At 47.8% G+C, this 19,114-nt stretch overlaps 1 protein-coding gene across 5 annotated transcripts in view; it reads left to right on the top strand.

Annotated features, from left to right (window-relative positions):
- RIMBP2 (RIMS binding protein 2) overlaps positions 1-19,114 on the top strand; it is a 301,313-nt gene that overhangs the window by 74,704 nt on the left and 207,495 nt on the right. The window contains exon 1 of one of the 5 annotated variants that reach the window (XM_067016065.1): positions 18,651-18,755. The exons of 3 other annotated variants lie outside the window; for them this stretch is intronic. The gene's annotated coding sequence lies outside the window, so the exon portion shown is untranslated. One more of the 5 variants, XM_067016064.1, reaches the window with a different exon arrangement.

The raw sequence follows: 19,114 nt of genomic DNA, 5'->3' as shown, positions 1-19,114 counted from the left end.
GCTTCTGGAGCCACCACCGCGCCGTTAGGTCATAGGATGGCGCTGCTGGGGCCGGGAGGGCGCCGTGGGAAGTGGACCATCTGGGGTTGGACCTGCCCCTCTGCTTCCTGACTGTGCGCTGTGAATGAGTAACTCAACCTTGGTGCTGCTCGCAGCTCTCTCATCTATGAAATGAGAATGACAGTGTTACCTGCTTAACAGGGGGCGGTGAGGACTAAATGACGTCATACACTGACAGATGACCGGGTAGCGCGCCCACAACTCTTGCCCGCTCACGGGCAGGACTCGTGGTGTCCGTCGGCAGCCTCATTCTAGTGACTTCTTCTTTTGAACCTGTCTTGCCGAGCGCCCCAAGGTCTCCCTGGTGGCCAGTGTGGGTGTTCCCGGCTCTTACCCCTGCTTCCCGTGGCAGGGGGTCCGGAGGCAGTGCTGGGAGATGTTTGGAAGCCCCGTTTCTCTGCAGAGTGAAATGGAAAAGTGCCAATCTGTGTGGGATGCAAACGCCAAAATGCCCCTCCAGAAAGCATCACTCTGGTAAGACCCCAGAGCCTGGCATCTCAGCGCTGGACCAGGCTGTGGCCCTTCTCTCTGCTGGAGCCCTCTCACCAGCCTTCTCACTTAGCATCCTTCCTATGACATTTACACAGCAGTTGTATTTACCTATTTATTTACTTTTAAAACAGGGTTGTGCAAATTTTTGTTCAAGGAAACGCTGCTTGAAATCTCTTTGATATTTGCCTCCAGGGTCAGGAGGCTCACATTTATTCCCGGCAATTTCCTTTCAGGGCGAGGGCGCAGGCTTAACATGCAAAATATAAATTTTAGATGCTGTCGCTTGTTTTGGAGGGAAATCTCTCTCCTCGTCGCTCTCCGCGCCTCCGGAAAACAACGATCTGTTAAGAAAACAACCCTATGCGTATACATATCTCCCCTCGTTTTTGGATTTCCTTCCCATTTAGGTCGCCACAGAGCATTGAATAGAGTTCCCTGAGCTCTACAGCAGGTTCTCATTAGTTACCTGTTTTATACATAGTATCAATAGTGTATGTGTGTCAACCCCAATCTCCCAGTTCCTTCCACACCCGCCTCCCCCCCACCCCGGGATCCATACATCCGTTCTCTATGTCTGGGACTCTATTTCTACTTTGCAGATAAGTTCATCTGTATCATTTTTCTAGATTCCACATGTAAGCGATATTATACAATTTTTGTTTTTCTCTTTCTGATGTACTTTACTCTGTATGACAGTCTCTAGGTCCTTTCACGTCTATATGCAAATTTGTAAAGCAACTATACTCCAGTAAAAATTAATTTAAGAAAAGACAACCACCATAACCCTTCCTGTTTACTGAGGTGGTGAAAGGGACTTCAGACAGTTACGTGAGATTTGGGCTTCCTTGGGCAAAAGATTGAGGTCGGTATCTGTGTGTACAAGCAGGATCTTCAGAATGTTTCCACGTGGATCTCAAATGCCAGGTCAGGGCATATGGGCCCATTGCACTGCATGACGGGGCACAGCACGCACCCCCCTGTAAACAGAGGGACCCCGCCCCTGGGTCATGCCCTGTGGGAGGGCTTCCCTGGCAGAGTCCACAGATGAAGATGCTATGAGATGCCGAGGGCTGTGCTGAGCGGAAATAGCACAGGTGTCGTGTTAAAAGCAGGTCTACCTGGAGCCCAGACTGGGAGCTACCGACACTTCGCTGCAGGTGCTTCAACGTGACCTTGGAGGATTTTAAGAATGGAATTGGCAGCTGGCTGTTGGGAGAAGGGGTGCAAGTCGGCCCCCGGAGAGCACAGTGCACGTGAGGGGCAGGAACATACGCCGTGGCACAGTGTGCAAAGCTACCCACCCAGGACACGCCCCTCCGTCTTGGTGCCAGAGGAGCAGGTGCAATTTTCTGCTTTCACCCCGTCCAGCCCCCCGGGATCTTCCCAAGCAGGTGAGCAAATCAGTTCACCCCACACTTGCTGGGTACATCTTCACCTTTGGCATCTTCAGCTTCAGTCGTATACTCGGTGCACACCTGTCTTCTCTCGGAGCCTTGGAACACCTGTTCCTGTTTACTCTCTGACGTGCAGACAAGGTTCCAATTTCGATTATCCTGAGCGTATGGACGGGAGGCCTGTGGGGTAGGTTTCTGTACCTGCCATTGTGAGAGTAACTGAGTGCAGGGCTCCCAGGCCTCCGTGTCCTCTTCTGGGGAGGGCAGCCAGGCCTCAGGCCCCCACCCCTTGTCGACAGGTTATCTTGTCAGACTCCTGAGTGGGTGGGGGATGATCAAGTCTCCAGGTCTGCCCAGGACGCAGGGGACTTTCAGTGCTGGCGGGGAGGGTCCAGGACAAAGCAGGATGTCACGGGAAGGGGGCCCGTTGTTTGGGGGTCCCCTTTGCTGCCCACACCGTCTCCCCGTGGAATAGGGGGTGGCTGTCCACCTAAGATGTTTTAGCTGCCTCTCGGCGAAGGAGCCCGTTGGGGGGCAGCCCCCGGTCTGGGTGGTCCACGGGACTGGCTCCGGCCAACGAGAGGAGAGAGGGGGTGATGTGTGATGCTTCTGGGCACAACCCTTCGTAACCCACCCGCGGGCCGGATGTGAGGCCTATGAGCCCCCAGGGAACAGGGGAGCCGCAAGACGGAAGGGGCCTGGGTCTCCAGGTTGCTGCATGCAGGGAAGTTGCCCCCGGCTAGGACCACCTGCATGGATGGTTTCGTGAGTAGGGAATAAAGGCATATTCCTTGAAACCCCACACTTCAGTGCCTCCCTTGGTAAAAAGGCTAGTTTTATACTAACTAGCACCCTAACCCTAACCCTCTTCAGTTACCTCCTTGTCCATCGGCTCCCCACTTGCCGCCCCCCCACTCCTCAATTTATCTCATCACCGTTGGGTAGCGCATGAAAGTGGGAGCCCTGTTACTGGTGCCTCCAAGCTATGGGTCCATCGGGAACCATGGGATCCACCCGGCTCTGTGATCAACTGGAAAAGCAGCATTTGCGTCCCACGCTGTTTAACTCTTCTTGCAGAGACAGTTACTGTGCACGTGCCATTTCTTCCTTTCCTTTCTTTTTTTTAAATTAAAATTTGAAAAAATTGTATATTGGAGCATAGTTGATTAACAACGTTTTGTTCGTTTCAGGTGTACAGCAGAGTGATTCAGTTATATGTATACATGTGTCAGTTCTTCTTTGAATTCTTTGCTCATCTAGGTTATGACAGAATATTGAGCAGATTTCCCTGCGCTGTACAGCTGGTCCTTGTTTGTTATCTATTTTAAACATAGTTACTGTGTTCATGTCAATCCCAAACTCTCCCAATCTATCTTAAATTACAGAATTTTAGATTGCTTTTACTTAACTCATAGAGTAATATATATTCACTGCAGAATTTTTTTTAGTATAGAAGATAATTTAGAAAAAAATTAAATCATCCATGAACTTACCTCAGCACCATCCTCACAGATAACATTGGCTATTTATAGCTTGAATCTTATTTTGCTGGAGTATTTAGAAAATGTATAGGGGTTGAATGTATCTTTTGGGGGGGATACTAGGTAGTTTTCATTTTCATCTTTATGCTTAGTGATTTTCTTTCTTTAAGCAATGAATACGCTGTGTGTTTAATTCTAAAAGATAAGGTGATTCAGTCACATCCATTAGGATCCTTTAAGATAAACTTACACAAGCAGAATTTCTGGGTCCAAAGATAGACATGTTTGTAAGGCATTTGATAAACACCTTAGATTTGATAGCTTATCTATTTGATAAATAGGTTGTGTCCACTTTCTCTCCCATTAGCAGTCATACAAGATGTGCTTTCTCCTTTCTCTTGAAAGCCTTGGGGAAATTGTTTCCATTTGTCATTATTAGAGAAGAGTTAGAAAATAAAGATGTGTAAAAATTAAGGAAACAGTAATTAGTGACAAAGACACGCAGTGATAATCAGTGCTGAAATTTTAGTGATGCTCTGTAATCTAGAAATATATGGTATGAAGTGTGTGTGGGCACGTGTGCACGTGTCTGTGCCACGAGAATCACATAGGCCAACGCCAGTGCCCTAGCCCAGGAGGTGGGGAGCGGCAAAGCCCAGGTTTCACTGCTTGTGGCTGTTGGAACGTCCTGCCTAGGATGCCCAGTGCTGCTTGTGACCCCGGGGTCGGGAGAGTGGGCTTCAAGGCCTGGCTCCGTGACTCTGAGTTGTAAGACCATCAGTAAATCATTCGACCTCGGAGCCTGCTTTTTCCCTCTTGTTCTTGAGTAGCCGACTCTTACGGCTTTTTCCAACCGTAGTTTTGTATGATTTTATGTTTTAGATGAGGCAGCCCCTCTCACGGCAATGCCCCTGTTTAAAGCTCCAAAGTTGAAACATCCCTGTTATTTCCATGGTCCTCTGCGGTTCCATCACAGAGAGGTGTGTGTTTTGCAACCCTTGACTGCTGCCAGAAAAGCATCTTTTAGACTGATACCTCAAGGATGGAATGGGAACAGAAAGTCATTAAGAGTGTGGAGAAACAAATTAATCATCTCTGCTGAGTGAATGTGCTTCAGCATTCACGGATGTTAATGCTCGGGTGCAACGTGAAGTGTGGGTCGCTGGTGGCGGTATTCTTCTTTGCTACTTAAAAGCTTGGGAATACAAACAAAGCTATTAAGTGATTTAGTAATTTGAAAGAGCTTTAATGAGTCCATTTAGTTAGGCAAGGAGAAGCCACATGTAAAGGCTTGGTTTCAGATTTCTCTTGGTTGGAAATCTTTCCATTAAAAGAAAACACATCTCCAAGAGGCTTAAATATTAAAAGGGAGTGTCTAGACTCAAATAACCTCGAAGTCCATAGATCAGGAAGACATCAGGCATGGTTTGATCCAGAGACTTAATTTCGTCAGCCAAGACTTTGCTTCTTTCCATCCTTCTCCGTGCTGTCTTTGGGCTAAAGCTGGCTCCTCCTGGCTCAGGAGATGGCTTCTTCTTCTTCTTTTTTTTAAAAAATATTTCTTTATTGCTATTTTTTGGCTGCATCAGGTCTTAGTTGCGGCATGTGGGCTTCTCTCTAGCTGCAGTGCGTGGGCTTAGTTGCCCTGAGGCACATGGGATCTTAGTTCCCCGACCAGGGATCGAACCTGCATCCCCTGCATTGGAAGGCAGGTTCTTAACCACTGGACCGCCAGGGAAGTCCCACAAGATGGCTTCTAATACCTCCCACAGGCTACGCGCTTGATCACTTAATTCCAGTAGGAAAGAGCATGACTTTTCCCAATCTTAAAGTTCCCTTTGGACCGGCTCAGGTCCTAGGCTCACCTCCGCATCGTTACCATAGTTAGGGAAATGGAACGTATTCATTGGTTTTCATAGTCTGTTCAGACCACTATAACAGGACACCACACGCTGGGTGACTTACGAAGAACAGAAATTTAGTTCTAACAGTTCTGGAGGCTGGGAGTCTGAGACCAGGCTGCCAGCCAGCACGGTCGAGTTCTGGTGAGAGCTCTGTTCTGGGTTGCCGGTGGCCCTTTTCTCCTCATGTGGCAGAGAGGCAAGTCAGCTCTCCGGGGCCTCTTTGATAAGGGCACTAACCTCATTCATGAGGGCTCCCCCCTCATGCCCTGATCGCCTCCCAAAGGCCCGCACCTCCTAACACCATCACCTGGCGGCTTAGGCTTCCAACACATGGGTGCTGGGGAGACACGCCGGCCCCCAGCATCACACGAAGCCAGCGCTGGAGAAGGCGCAGGGCGGGGGGAGACTCCACAGCGTACATGGAGTATATGAGGCTTCATTCCGGTTTATTCTCTTGCCTGGATAATAGGAGTGGGTTTTAGGAGATGGTGTCCTGCCGACCTGGCTCTGTGGGGAAAAAACAGCACTGCTTGAAGTCTCCGCCTGATTCCATGGCGTGAATCCTCCCACGGTAGCTGATTTCGGGCTACAGCTGCTTCAACATCAACTTTGTTGAGTATTTAACAATTGGAGAAAGTGGCCTCTGGCTTCACTGCCCTGTTGGCAGCTTCTCTGTGACTTGCAGCTGGTCGTACCTGGTTAACCCACCCGAGTTGGCGGCACCCGCAGAGGCTACAGCTGCCTGGCATCAGGCAGGACTTGGAATTTCCCAAAGCGTGCTTTCCTAGTGCCTCGTGAGACTTTTTCTTCCTCCAGGAGGATCTCAGGACGCACTGAAGCAACGTGAGGACTGTGGCCGTGCAGGCTCGAGAGTCGGGGTCTTTCCTGTGGTTTTTTTTTTTTTTTTTTTTTGCGGTACGCGGGCCTCTCACTGTCGTGGCCTCTCCCGTCGCGGAGCACAGGCTCCGCACGCGCAGGCTCAGCGGCCACGGCTCTCGGGCCCAGCCGCTCCGGACGCGCATGCGCAGCAGCCACGGCTCACGGGCCCAGCCGCTCCGGACGCGCATGCGCAGCAGCCACGGCTCACGGGCCCAGCCGCTCCGCGGCACGTGGGATCCTCCCGGACCGGGGCGCAAACCCGCGTCCCCCGCATCGGCAGGCGGACTCGCAACCGCTGCCCCACCGGGGAAGCCCTCCTGTGGTTTTTCTGATGTCGCTTACTGGCCGCGCTGACTCTGGAGGCCACCTGTGATTAGAACCCTCTGGTCTTGAAACCTCTTCCAGTAATTCCTATGCATCACACCCAGCTGTTCGGTTTAGATCCAGGTGTGATGCCCTGCACCAATGACTCTGTCCTTGATATTGAGGCTCCTTGAAATAACGATGCTTTTCATCTTTCCCGTCCCATGGATCTAGACTTTTTTTTAATGGTTTGTCTTCCTAGACTGGATAATGAATAAGGCCACTGATCGCGTCTGCATCAGTATGCAATTGTATTTTAAATGCAGCATCAGGGCTGGGTTTTACTGCACTCTTAACCAAGGTTACACAGGTCTGCCTTAATAGATTAAAAGCCAAAAGGGCTGCGAAAGCTAGTTTATCTGAGACCGCGACGGAGGAAATGATGTGTTCCTTCTGCCACCTCCTGCCTCTTCCAGTTTCATAGCAAGTATCGTTTTGAGCAAATTTGAGGCCCTCCGTGTTTAGTCTGCCTCCCCACTTCCTCCCCTTTGTCTTTAAGGAGGAAGCTGACAGACTCCAGGACCTCACAGGCTAGCTTTTCTTGCAGGGAGAGGCGGAGTCCTCAGTGAAGAGGGCAGTGTTCTGACGGACTGGCTTTGGACTCTTGTGCCTGCCTCAGGGCCTTTGCACATGCTGTGCCCTCTTCCTGGGACGCTCTCTCTCTCCATGTCTCAGCATTGAGACTCTTTCTCATCAGTCTCTAGGAGGGACACCTCCTCAGAGAGGCCCACCCTGACCACACTCTCTACAGTGGCTCCCCCTTGGGGGAGTGGGCAGGGATAAGTTAGGAGTTTGGGATTAACAGATGCACACTAAGATATATAAAATAGATAAACAGCAAGGTCCTACTGTACAGCACATGGAACTACCTCAGTATTTTGTAATAACCCATAAGGGAAAAGAATCTGAAAAAGAATATATATATTCTGTACACCTGAAACGAACACAACATTGTAAACCAACTATACTTCAATTAGAAACAAAGGTTAAAAAAATAGCTCCTCCTTAGACTTCCCACCCTTTTCCTTCACACGTTCTTGTTCTATTTCCTTCTCGGCTTTGTGAGCTGAGACTGTCTTGTCTGCGCGTTTGTTGTCTCTCTCTCCCACTGGAATGTGCCCTCCTTTGGGGCCAAGACCTTATCTTTCTCTCCCTCTTGTTCACCGACGCACCTGCGCTGTACGTGGGCCACACATTTGAATGGATGAGTAAATGGGTGAGGGAAGGGCTATAGTTCTCCACTTCCAGGAAGCCTGACACGGGCGAGCTCTCTCTCCCTCCATGCGTGTGGGGTTCAGCTTCCTCGTCTGTAAGATGGGCGGCCTGCCTCAGCCTGGGTGATTTCTGGAGGAACCTGTTTTCTTCTTCCCAGTTTGATAATTCTGGTTGCCACCCCCTCTCCCCCAGTCTCTCCTGTTGGTTGTCTGTGTGGCTGGCCTCTTCCTGCTGTAAACCGCACGCCCCTTATGGAGGGCACAGGTGACAACAGGCCCCTCTGTGGCCTGTGTGACCGGGGCCGGGACACGTGCACGTGCCTTACACAGTGGATGGCTCAGGAAGGGGCTTCCCTGTCATCTCAGAGCACGAGGTTGGATGGCAGGTCGCCATTTGGGGGAGGGCTTCATTTTATTTAAAAAAATTTTTTAATAAAAACTTTAAAAAAATTTTATTATGATTTATTTTTTATTTTTTTAATATTTTGGCCATATGCCACACAGCTTGTTTCCCGACCAGAGATTGAACCCGGGCCACTGCAGTGACAGCACTAAATCTTAACCAGGAGGCCACCAGGGAAGTCAGATTTATAAATTTTTAAAGGTTATTTTCCATTTACAGTTATTACAAAATATTGGCTCTATTCCCTGTGTTGTACAACACATCCTTGAGCCTGTTTCACACCCGGTAGTTTGTACCTCCCATCGTCCCACCCCTGTCTTGCCCCCCCTTCCCTCCCCACTGGCAACCGCTAGTTTGTTCTCTGTTTCTGTGAGTCTGCTTCTTTTTTGTTGTATTCACCAGTTTTTGTATTTTTTAGATTCCATATGTAAGTTACATCTTGCAGTATGTGTCTTTCTCTGTCTGACTTACTTCACTTAGCATCATGCCCTCCAAGTCCACCCATGAGGATGCAAATGGCAAAACTTCAATCTTTTTTATGGCTGAGTAGTATTCTGCTGTATGTATGGACCGCCTCCTCACCCATTCATCTGTTGATGGACGCTTAGGTTGCTTTCATAGCTTGGCTATTGTAAATAGTGCTGCTGTGAGCATTGGGGTGAATGTATCTTTCCCAATTAGTGTTTTTGTTTTTTTCAGATGTACCCAGGAGTGGAATTTCTGGGTCATATGGTAGCTCTATTTTTATTTTTTTGAGAAACCTCCATACCGTTTTCCACAGTGGCTGCTCCAATTTAGGTGTAGCTAAGAAGGTTCCCACCAACAGTCTAGGAAGGTTCCCTTTTCTGTACATCTTCTCCAATATTTGTTATTTGTGTTCTTTTTTTATTTTTATTTTTTAAATTTAATTTTCTTTATTTTTTTATACAGCAGGTTCTTATTAGTCATCCATTTTATACACATCAGTGTATACATGTCAATCCCAATCGCCCAATTCATCCCACCCCCCGCCACTTTCCTCCCTTAGTGTCCATACGTTTGTTCACCTGTACCATTTTTCTAGGTTCCACATATATGTGTTAATATACGATATTTCTTTTTCTCTTTCTGACTTACTTCACTCTGTATGACAGTCTCTAGATCCATCCACGTCTCTACAGATGACCCAATTTCGTTCCTTTTTACGGCTGAGTAATATTCCATCGTATAAATGTGCCACATCTTCTTTATCCATTCGTCTGTCAATGGGCATTTAGGTTGCTTCCATGACCTAGCTATTGTAAATAGAGCTGCAATGAGCATTGGGGTGCATGTGTCTTTTTAAATTATGGTTTTCTCTGGGTATATGACCAGTAGTGGGATTGCTGGATCATATGGTAATTCTATTTTTAGTTTTTTAAAGAACCTCCATACTGTTCTCCATAGTAACTGTATCAATTTACACTCCCACCAACAGTGCAAGAGGGCTCCCTTTTCTCCACACCCTCTCCAGCATTTGCTGTTTGTAGATTTTCTGATGATGCCCATTCTGACTGGTGTGAGGTGATACGTCATGGTAGTTTTGATTTGCATTTCTCTAATAATGAGTGATGTTGAGCAGCTTTTCATGTGCTTCTTGGCCGTCTGTATATCTTCTTTGGAGAAATGTCTATCTAGATCTTCTGCCCACTTTTGGATTGGGTTGTTTGTTTTTTTAATATTGAGCTGCATGAGCTGTTTATGTATTTTGGAGATTAATCCTTTGTCTGTTCATTTGTTTGCAAATATTTCTCCCATTCTGAGGGTTGTCTTTTCATCTTGTTTACAGTTTCCTTTTCTGGGCAAAAGCTTTGAAGTTTCATTAGGTCCCATTTGTTTATTTTAGTTTTTATTTCCATTACTCTAGGAGGTGGGTCAAAAAAGATCTTGCTGTGATTTATGTCAAAGACTGTTCTTCCTGTGTTTTCCTCTAAGAGTTTTATAACATCCGGTCTTACGTTTAGGTCTCTAATCCATTTTGAGTTTATTTTTGTGCATGGTGTTAGGGAGTGTTCTAATTTCATTCTTTTACATGTAGCTGTCCAGTTTTCCCAGAATCACTTATTGAAGAGACTGTCTTTTCTCCATTGTATATCCTTGCCTCCTTTGTCATAGATTAGTTGACTATTGGTGCATGGGATTATCTCTGGGCTTTCTATCTTGTTCCATGGATCTATATTTCTGTGTTTGTGCCATACCATATTGTCTTGATTACTGTAGCTTTGTAGTAGAGTCTGAAGTCAGGGAGTCTGATTCCTCCAGCTCCGTTTTTTTCCCCTCAAGACTGCTTTGGCTATTCAGGGTCTTTTGTGTCTCCATACAGATTTTAAGATTTTTTTTGTTCTAGTTCCATAAAAACTGCCATTGGTAATTTCATAGGGATTGCATTGAATCTGTAGATTGCTTTGGGTAGTATAGTCATTTTCACAGTATTGCTTCTTCCAATCCAAGAACATGGTATATCTCTCCATCTGTTGGTATCATCTTTAATTTCTTTCATCAGTGTCTTGTAGTTTTCTGCATACAGGTCTTTTGTCTCCCTAGGTAGGTTTATTCCTAGGTATTTTATTCTTTTTGTTGCAGTGGTAAATGGGAGTGTTTCCTTAATTTCTCTTTCAGATTTTTCATCATCAGTGTATAGGAATGCAGGGGATTTCTGTGCATTAATTTTGTATCCTGCAACTTTACCAAATTCATTGATTAGCTCTAGTAGTCTTCTGGTGGCATCTTTAGGATTCTCTATGTATACTATCATGTCATCTGCAAACAGTGACAGTTTTACTCCTTTTCTAATATGTATTCCTTTTATTTCTTTTTCTTCTGTGATTGCTGTGGCTAGGACTTCCAAAACTATGTTGAATAATACTGGTGAGAGTGGACATCCTTGTCTTGTTCCTGATCTTAGAGGAAATGCTTTCAGTTTTCCACCATTGAGCATGATGTTTGCTGTGGGTTTTCCATATATGGCCTTTATTATGTTGAGGTAGGTTCCCTCTATGCCCACTTTCTGGAGAGTTTTTTATCATAAATGGGTGTTGAATTTTGTCAAAAGCCTTTTCTGCATCTATTCAGATGATCATATGGTTTTCTCCTTCAATTTGTTGATATGGTGTATCACATTGATTGATTTGCGTATATTGAAGAATCCTTGCAACCCTGGGATAAATCCCACTTGATCATGGTATATGATCCTTTTAATGTGTTGTTGGATTCTGTTTGCTAGTATTTTGTTGAGGATTTTTGTATCTATCTTCATCAGTGATATTGGTCTGTAATTTTCTTTTTTTGTAATATCTTTGTCTGGTTTTGGTATCAGGGCGATGGTGGCCTTATATAATAAGGTTGGGAGTGTTCCTTCCTCCACGATTTTTTGGAAGAGTTTGAGAAGGATGGGTGTTAGCTCCTCTCTAAATGTTTGATAGAATTCACCTGTTAAGCCATCTGGTCCTGGACATTTGTTGGAAGATTTTTTTTTGGCGGGGGGGGTGGGGGGCTCTCACTGTTGTGGCCTCTCCCGTTGCGGAGCACAGGCTCCAGACACGCAGGCTCAGCGGCCACGGCTCACGGGCCCAGCTGCTCCACGGCACGTGGGATCTTCCCGGACCGGGGCACGAATCCACGTCCCCCGCATCGGCAGGTGGACTCTCAACCACTGCGCCACCAGGGAAGCCCTAGCTTATTTATTTATATATGGTAGTTTGTACCTCTAATCCTCCACCCCTATTTTGCCCCTCCCCCTCGCCCCCACTGCTAATCACTAGTTTGTTCTCTGTATCTGTGAGTCTCTTTCTGTTACATCATATTCAATCAGTCTTTTATTTTATTTATTTATTTGGCCACGCCACGTGGCTTGCAAGATCTTAGTTCCCCGACCAGGGATCGATCCCGAGCCCTCGGCAGTGGAAGCTTGGAGAGCTGACCACTGGGCAGCCACGGAATTCCCTTATTTTTATTTTACTTAAACATTTTTTAAATTGAGGTAAGAACATTTAATATGAAATCTACCTTTTTAACAGAATTTTGAAGTGCATAATTCAGCATTGTTAACTATAAGCACAAAATTTTACAGCAGGTCTCTAGAACTGAATCATATTAGATGAGGGAAACAGAATAGAGAGTCCAGAAATAAACCCACACAGACACAGTCAACTGGTCTTTGACTGGGGCAACACGGCCACACAACAAATGGCACTGGGAAAACTGGGAATCCACGTATGCAAAAGAATGAATCTGGACTCTTACTTCATACACCAAAATCAACTCAAAGTGGATACACATTTAAATGTAGACCTGGAACTATAAAACTCCCGGAAGAAAGCAGAAGGGGAAAGCTTCATGGCACTGGGCTTTGCAATGATTTTGGCCTTATAGTTCCACACTGTCCCCAGTCTTTGCAAAACTGCAAAGATTTTTCAGGCACCGAGGGCAGCAGGCTGCAGAGTGCTGTGGTTAGATGTGGGTTCGGCCCTGGGCTCTGCTACTTGCAAGTTGTGTGACCTCTTGTGGGCCTCAGTTTTCTCATCTCTACAGTGGGGGTAGAGGGGCGTATACCGGACTTGTGCTGTGCTGATCAGTGCTCGTTGCCCAGCGTCCAGGGGCCCAGGTCTGGTGCAGCAATGCTTGGCAGCCCCTCTCTGCGCTGACCACGGCCTGCAGTGCTTGTGGTACATCCTCTGCCCTGTACCTGTCAGGGGCAGTGGAGGGGCCCTCAGTGAGCTGACTCATTTTCCAGGGCTCGCCCAGCAGGGCCTCGCTCTTCATTCCCTGCGATGCTGGGACCAACAGATACGCAATCTGTTTTCCAGCTTTCAACTCCTGTGAATTCTCAGGCACTAATGAGGGCCTCTCAGCTCAGGAGGCTGATTAGAAGAGAGGAATCGAGTGGGACGATTCTGATGCCGAGGAAGGGAAGGACAGTGAGAGTCACAGTCCCCGAACAGGCTGGTGTGAGATCAGGCTTCATGTTAAACACGTCATCTGTCAAACAATCGTCCGCCGGCCACTTGGAGGGCTGCCCCCCGAGGTTCGGGTCAGGTGGTGTGATCTGGATCATCACTTAGCTTCCTCTCTTTGCAAGGGCAGACAACAGGCTAGGAACGGGGACTCTGGCACTTGTGTAATTTTGTAATTATGATGTCGCACATTTAAGTGGCTCAGAATAAACAGGGCGCTGCAATCACAAAAGATGTGTAATAATCGGTTAAAGTGACGGTGTCGCTGAGGTCGTTCTGGGTGCTGGGAGGGCTGCCGTCTTGGCTGGATTTAGCTTTGACAGGGGTATAGGTGCTTCTTGTCTTCGGTTTAGAACATTCCTACAAGTTTTCTAGGATTCAGGTTTTCAGTCTAACACTTCCAAAGGCCATTTCTCACGTTTGGAAAGAGAAGGCTGTTTTCTTTGAAAACGACGGCAGTTGAGAGTCCGTATCCTTTTCCCCTCGGTCTGTACTGGCCATCTGACCTGTGGGGCTGCTTGTCACGGGTCAGCAGTAAAGCCCTGTGGCCGAGTGCAGCCCGTGCAGCCCGACCGCCACGGGAAGTTCAAATCCTGACTTCTCGCCCCCCAAGCTGTGTGGCCCACAGGGTGACTGACTTCTCTGGGCCTCGGGGTCTCTGCCGGTAATCCGTGCAGAGAATCACAGTGCTGACCTCGGGGGCCCTCTGAGGACCCGATGGGACACTTTGCTTAGAGCAGCGCTTCGTACATACTAAGCACCCACAGTCCACAGTCGTAGCTGCTCTTGTTGATGCTAATGGTTCACATTAAAACAGAAAATCAAATTCCTGAAATAAGCTTATTTTAGAAGTAACACCAGACGAACCGGATTGCAGGGCAGATATAGAGACACAGGTGTAGAGAGCAAGCGTACGGATACCAGGGGGGGCAAGTGGCGGGGTGGGGGTGTGGTGGGGTGAATTGGGAGATTGGGACTGACATGTAGACACTGATGTGTACAAAACGGATGACTGATAAGAACCTGCTGTGTAAAAAGCGGGAAAAAAAAACCAACCAGAAAGTAACACCGTACCCTGAACTTCAGTTTGAACATGAAGAAGCGATTGGGCTGTAGAAAAGCCTCATGTGTGACAGACGGGTGGACACACAACCGTTCCAGGGCTTTTAGCGAGAGCCAACTTTATTTTCATGTAAGATGATCAAGCGGATGAAATAGCTCTTGTGCGGTAAACGTGTGTAATTAAATGCAGCCATTGCCTCTGGGATCTAGGCTCAGGTACACGCCATCCTCTGCAGTGGCCCCTTTTTCTCTTGTTCTCAGAGCCTTTATCTTTGAGCAGCATTGATGCTTCCAGGTGGTGGGTCTTTCGCCACCTTCCTTCGTGGCTGAAGTGGCTACGATGGAGAGTAAGTAACGGGGTGAGGAATCCGCTGAGTGGGTTTGCAAGCCCTGGGGCGCCTCATGCAGCCTGGAGAGATGATGTGTGTCTGAAGGGAGAGTTAATAATTCAAACCAACGAGGGCCAACGAGAAAGGGAGCGAGCAGCCCCGAGGGCAGGCGTCCCAGATCAGAAATGCCGGGTGCTGGGCTCCTTTGCGCGCCATCCTTTATGGCGTCTGAGTCCCCGCGTCTGCGGCTCTCTAGGATTATCTTATTGACTTACGTCTCCGGAGAGTGTAGCAGCCAGACTACTTCTCCTGGGCCGGGTTTTTATCTCGGCTTTCAATTTTCACTAATTAATGTACTGTCACTCACGGCCAAGCAGAAACACAAGGAATGAAATCTTTTATTCAACAGAGAGTCACAGAGCCCTTTCCGGGAGCCAGGCCCATTCTGAGGACTGGGGACACGACGGGGTCGCCCCAAGCTCTGGCCCTCGGAGAGCGCGTATCCTCCTTGGGCACATCGGGTGCCCTCTGCGTGGTGAAGAGGAAGAACTCCACTCGCCCAGAGTCGGGTGGAAGCTTGCTGTGTACAAAAGGACAGCAACGAAAGGGGTGGGGATACTTTTGGGGTCAATTAAAAAATCAATAGGCTTTTTACAAAAGATCAGTTTTGGGCTGACAGAAATGATGATCAGAGAGTAGAGAATTCCCACGGGCCCTCCTCTCTTCCCGGCCCTCACTTGCCCCCATTACCCGCATCTTGCATTGGTGGGTCCATTTATCACATTCGATGCACCAGCATTGATCCATGACGATCATTCTTATTTATGGTCATGAGCTCCATGCATGTTATTTTATTTTTATTTATTTTTTAAATTGAATTATAGTTGATTTACAATGCTGTGCTGATTACCGCTGTACGGAAAAATGACTCAGTTATACATACACATATACATTCTTTTTCGTATTCTTTTCCACGATGGTTTATCACAGGATACTGAACAGAGTTCCCCGTGCTGTACGGTAGGACCTCGTTGTTTATGCATTGATACATTGTTATTAACTATAGTCCAGAGTTGACTGAGGGTTCACTCTCGGTGTCGTACGTTCTGTGGGTTTGGACGGATGTATATGACATGTATCCACCGTTATGGTCTCATACAGAACAGGTTTTCTGCCCTAAAAACCCCCTGTTCTCTGCTGGTTCATCACCCCCTCCCTCCCTCGCCCCACCCCCAGCAGCCACTGATCTCTATTTTTTTTTTTTTTTTTTTTTTTTTGTGGTACGCGGGCCTCTCACTGTTGTGGCCTCTCCCATTGCGGGGCGCAGGCTCCGGACGCGCAGGCTCAGCGGCCATGGCTCACGGGCCCAGCCGCTCCGCGGCACGTGGGATCTTCCCGGACCAGGGTACGAACCCGTGTCCCCTGCATCGGCAGGCGGATTCTCAACCACTGCGCCACCAGGGAAGCCCTACTGATCTCTATTTTCTCCGTAGTTTTGCCTTTTCCAGAATGTCACAGAGTTAGAACCATACAGCAGGTAGCTTTTCCAGATGGGCTTCTTTCACTTACTCATATGCATTTAAGGTTCTTCTACATCCTTGCATGGCTTGATGGCTCATTTTATCTTTGTGTTGAATCATAACCCATATTGTCGGGATGGACCACAGCTTGTTTATCCGTCAGCCACTGAAGGACATCTTGGGTGCTTGTGAGGGTATTTTTAAGCAGATCCCAACAGTGGATATTCCAACATAGGGCAGCTTTCCTATCTGATGATCCAGGGAGACCCCGGAGAAATCAGGCAGGTGAAACATTGGGGGATGTCTGTGCTTTTGGACGTGAATTGAAATTCACAAGTTATTCACCTAATGCCATCTTGTAACAAATAGATATTACTGATGTCACCGTACCAAGGAAGTTGGAGGTGGATCTCAGGGGTCTTTACAACCAAGGTCATTAAATTCCCTTATTGCAAAACCTGATTTTCTCAGCCGTCTATCCGATGCCCAAAACACTGAGAAAATTCACCAAATAACCAAATAACTAAGAAATCTTAATAACCAAAGTCAATAGAGCTGGTGTGGTACAGGGTGCTAGTAATTTGGACAACCTTTCTTCCTTTTCTCATGAGCTGTACACTAAGAGATCCAAGTGTAGGGAAGAAGGTTGCTGGATGAATAACCAATAAAAGCAACCTACACCAAGCGCTTCTACAGCTGCATCTCACTGTGTGATTCATTAGGACTGGTTCCCATCAAGTCTTGTAAGTCTTTTTCTCCCAGCAAACAATGCGGGAAATACTTTGACAAGTCCTTCATCGTCGTCAGTGTCTGGTCTCCTTATATGTGGCCCAAATCTTCTGTTTTAATTATGCTACTCTTACTGTTTTATACTACTTCCATTTTAATGAGACTGCTTCTTGAACTCACTAATTTTCTAACTAATTACACCAAAATATTGTGCTTTCTCCAGTGAAATCTGCTATTTTATTCATTCATTCTTTTATTCAGCACATGGTTATTGTGCATTTACTGTGTTCCAGGCACCGGTCTCAGGGGACATAGTGGGGAGTGAGATGGATAAGAGGCCTGACCTTCTAATGGGGCCACAGAAGATAAACATGTTTAATTGGTGATGGTGGGGGGGTGGGTAGATGCCGTGTGCTTTGGGTTGAATGGTCAAGGGACAGCTTCTACGGAGAAGCGATGTCTGAGCCAAGACCTGAAGACCGAAAGGGAGGAGGGTGGGTAAAAGATTCAGTTCAGCAAAACATCTCGGGGCAGAAATCCGGTGGCTGTGGAGTATGGAATATGTTATTTATGCCGCTACACACACTTTCCTGTCTTTGATTTTCTATTTCCTGCTTCCTGCCCCATCGGTCTGGCTCCCATAGTGAGGACGGTGTGGGGCAGAGCTATAGCTGACCCTCCACAGACAGAGTGTGAGTGGGAAACAAACCTCTGTCATTTGAAACCACTGATATTTGAGGGCTATTTGTTACCATAGCATAACCAAGCCCATCCTGACTGATACATATTTCAAGGCAACGTTGAAGACTCCGTTCAGTTGGTATTTCAACAAACGTTTGAGTAGCTTCTTTGGCTGGACAGTGTGGGATGCTTAGAATAGCGCACAGAACGTGGTAGGCAAAGGTCCCTGCCCTCATGGGGCTTGTGGTCTCCTGGGGGACAGGCAGGGGGGACACGGGCCTTCCTGGGCTGTGGGTTTTCTACAGTGCTCATCAGCAGCCTGTCCAGTAGGTATAGAGAAGGTGGGCTCTTGGTTAACCTAGGGGTTGGGGTCTTGCCAGGCTGACAGCTGGGGAACAGAGGGAACTGACAAGAGGGCAGTTTGGAGGGCAGAGTCCAAGCTGCATGGGTAAGGAAATGAAGAGAGGAAGGGGCTTGTCGGGGGGTGGGACAGAGGAGAAAGAAGAGGCTGGGCAGTATTAGGGCTTCACGTGGCGGAAACAAAGAAGTCAGACGACATACACGTTTTAAATTCTCAAGAAAAAATTACCAGGAGGCAGGCGCAGTAGCAGGAATGAGAATTAAGAGGGTACCTCCTCCACTACTTAGGGTTCTCTGGGGACCAGGAGTCGTTCACGCTGCCATTTGACTTGAGTCTTCTCAGCTCTAAACGTCAGAGCATTCTCGGGAGCCTATGACTTAATTAATGCCATTATTTCCGGGTGCCGGAGCCCCCGCTGTTATTGAGAGAATGCATGTAAAGCGTTCCACAGTGGAAAACTTCTGACAGAGATGGACTCTTTTCCCACTGGCTTCATCGCGCCTTCGGTGTTTCCTGCGGATTCCCAAACATCTCCACCTTCTCTCTCTCCCTCTCCAACGGTGCGCGCTCCTGGCGAGAGAGCAGAGACGCATCCTTGTTCTTCTCCCCAGAATCCAGCCCCCAGGTGTGGCTCCCTCTCGGTCCTGCATCTCATGGAGGAGGATGTATTTGGGGTGGACTGATTCGGAGGGGAGAAGAGTGATGGAGGAAGGGAAGGTGGTGTCCCGTAACGCTATTCGTCGTCAAAGCACACGGTTCACCCGTGGCTCCGAAAGCCGTGTGCTTTTTTATCTGTGTGACTCATTATGACAGATATGCCATGTGCCGAACAGTTCCCATTTGGAGATTGAATTACCATCCTATTCAGCTGACACAAAGCAGTTCCTGGCCGGCTCGGGCAGTCCATGAATAAGTAAGTAGTCCTCCAGCTTGATGCCCCAGCACAAACATCGGAGGAGGCTTGGCGAGGCTGGTGTCTGCGGGGGACGGGAAGCCGGTGCTGGCTGGGAGGCAGGCAGCCCGGGCTAGTGCGTCTGATACACTAGGGCGTTGACCCCCGGCGTCTTGTAAGTACCCGCTTTGGGGGGTGGGCAAGGGCCTGCAGGGTTAATGAGTTACGGCTTAGTCACAGAGGCAGGAAACTCACCCTCCTGGACTGGGCTGGCTCAAGACTGGAGAACCGCCCTTATGCTCTGAGACCCCCAGGTAGAGGTATCTTGCAGGCTCGGAGACTGATCCTTCCCGGTTTCAAAGCCTTTGGGTCTTACTTGT

Source organism: Kogia breviceps, chromosome 15 (assembly GCF_026419965.1).
Source record: "Kogia breviceps isolate mKogBre1 chromosome 15, mKogBre1 haplotype 1, whole genome shotgun sequence".
NCBI lineage: Eukaryota > Metazoa > Chordata > Mammalia > Artiodactyla > Physeteridae > Kogia > Kogia breviceps.
This window is presented reverse-complemented; position numbering and strand designations above follow the sequence as displayed.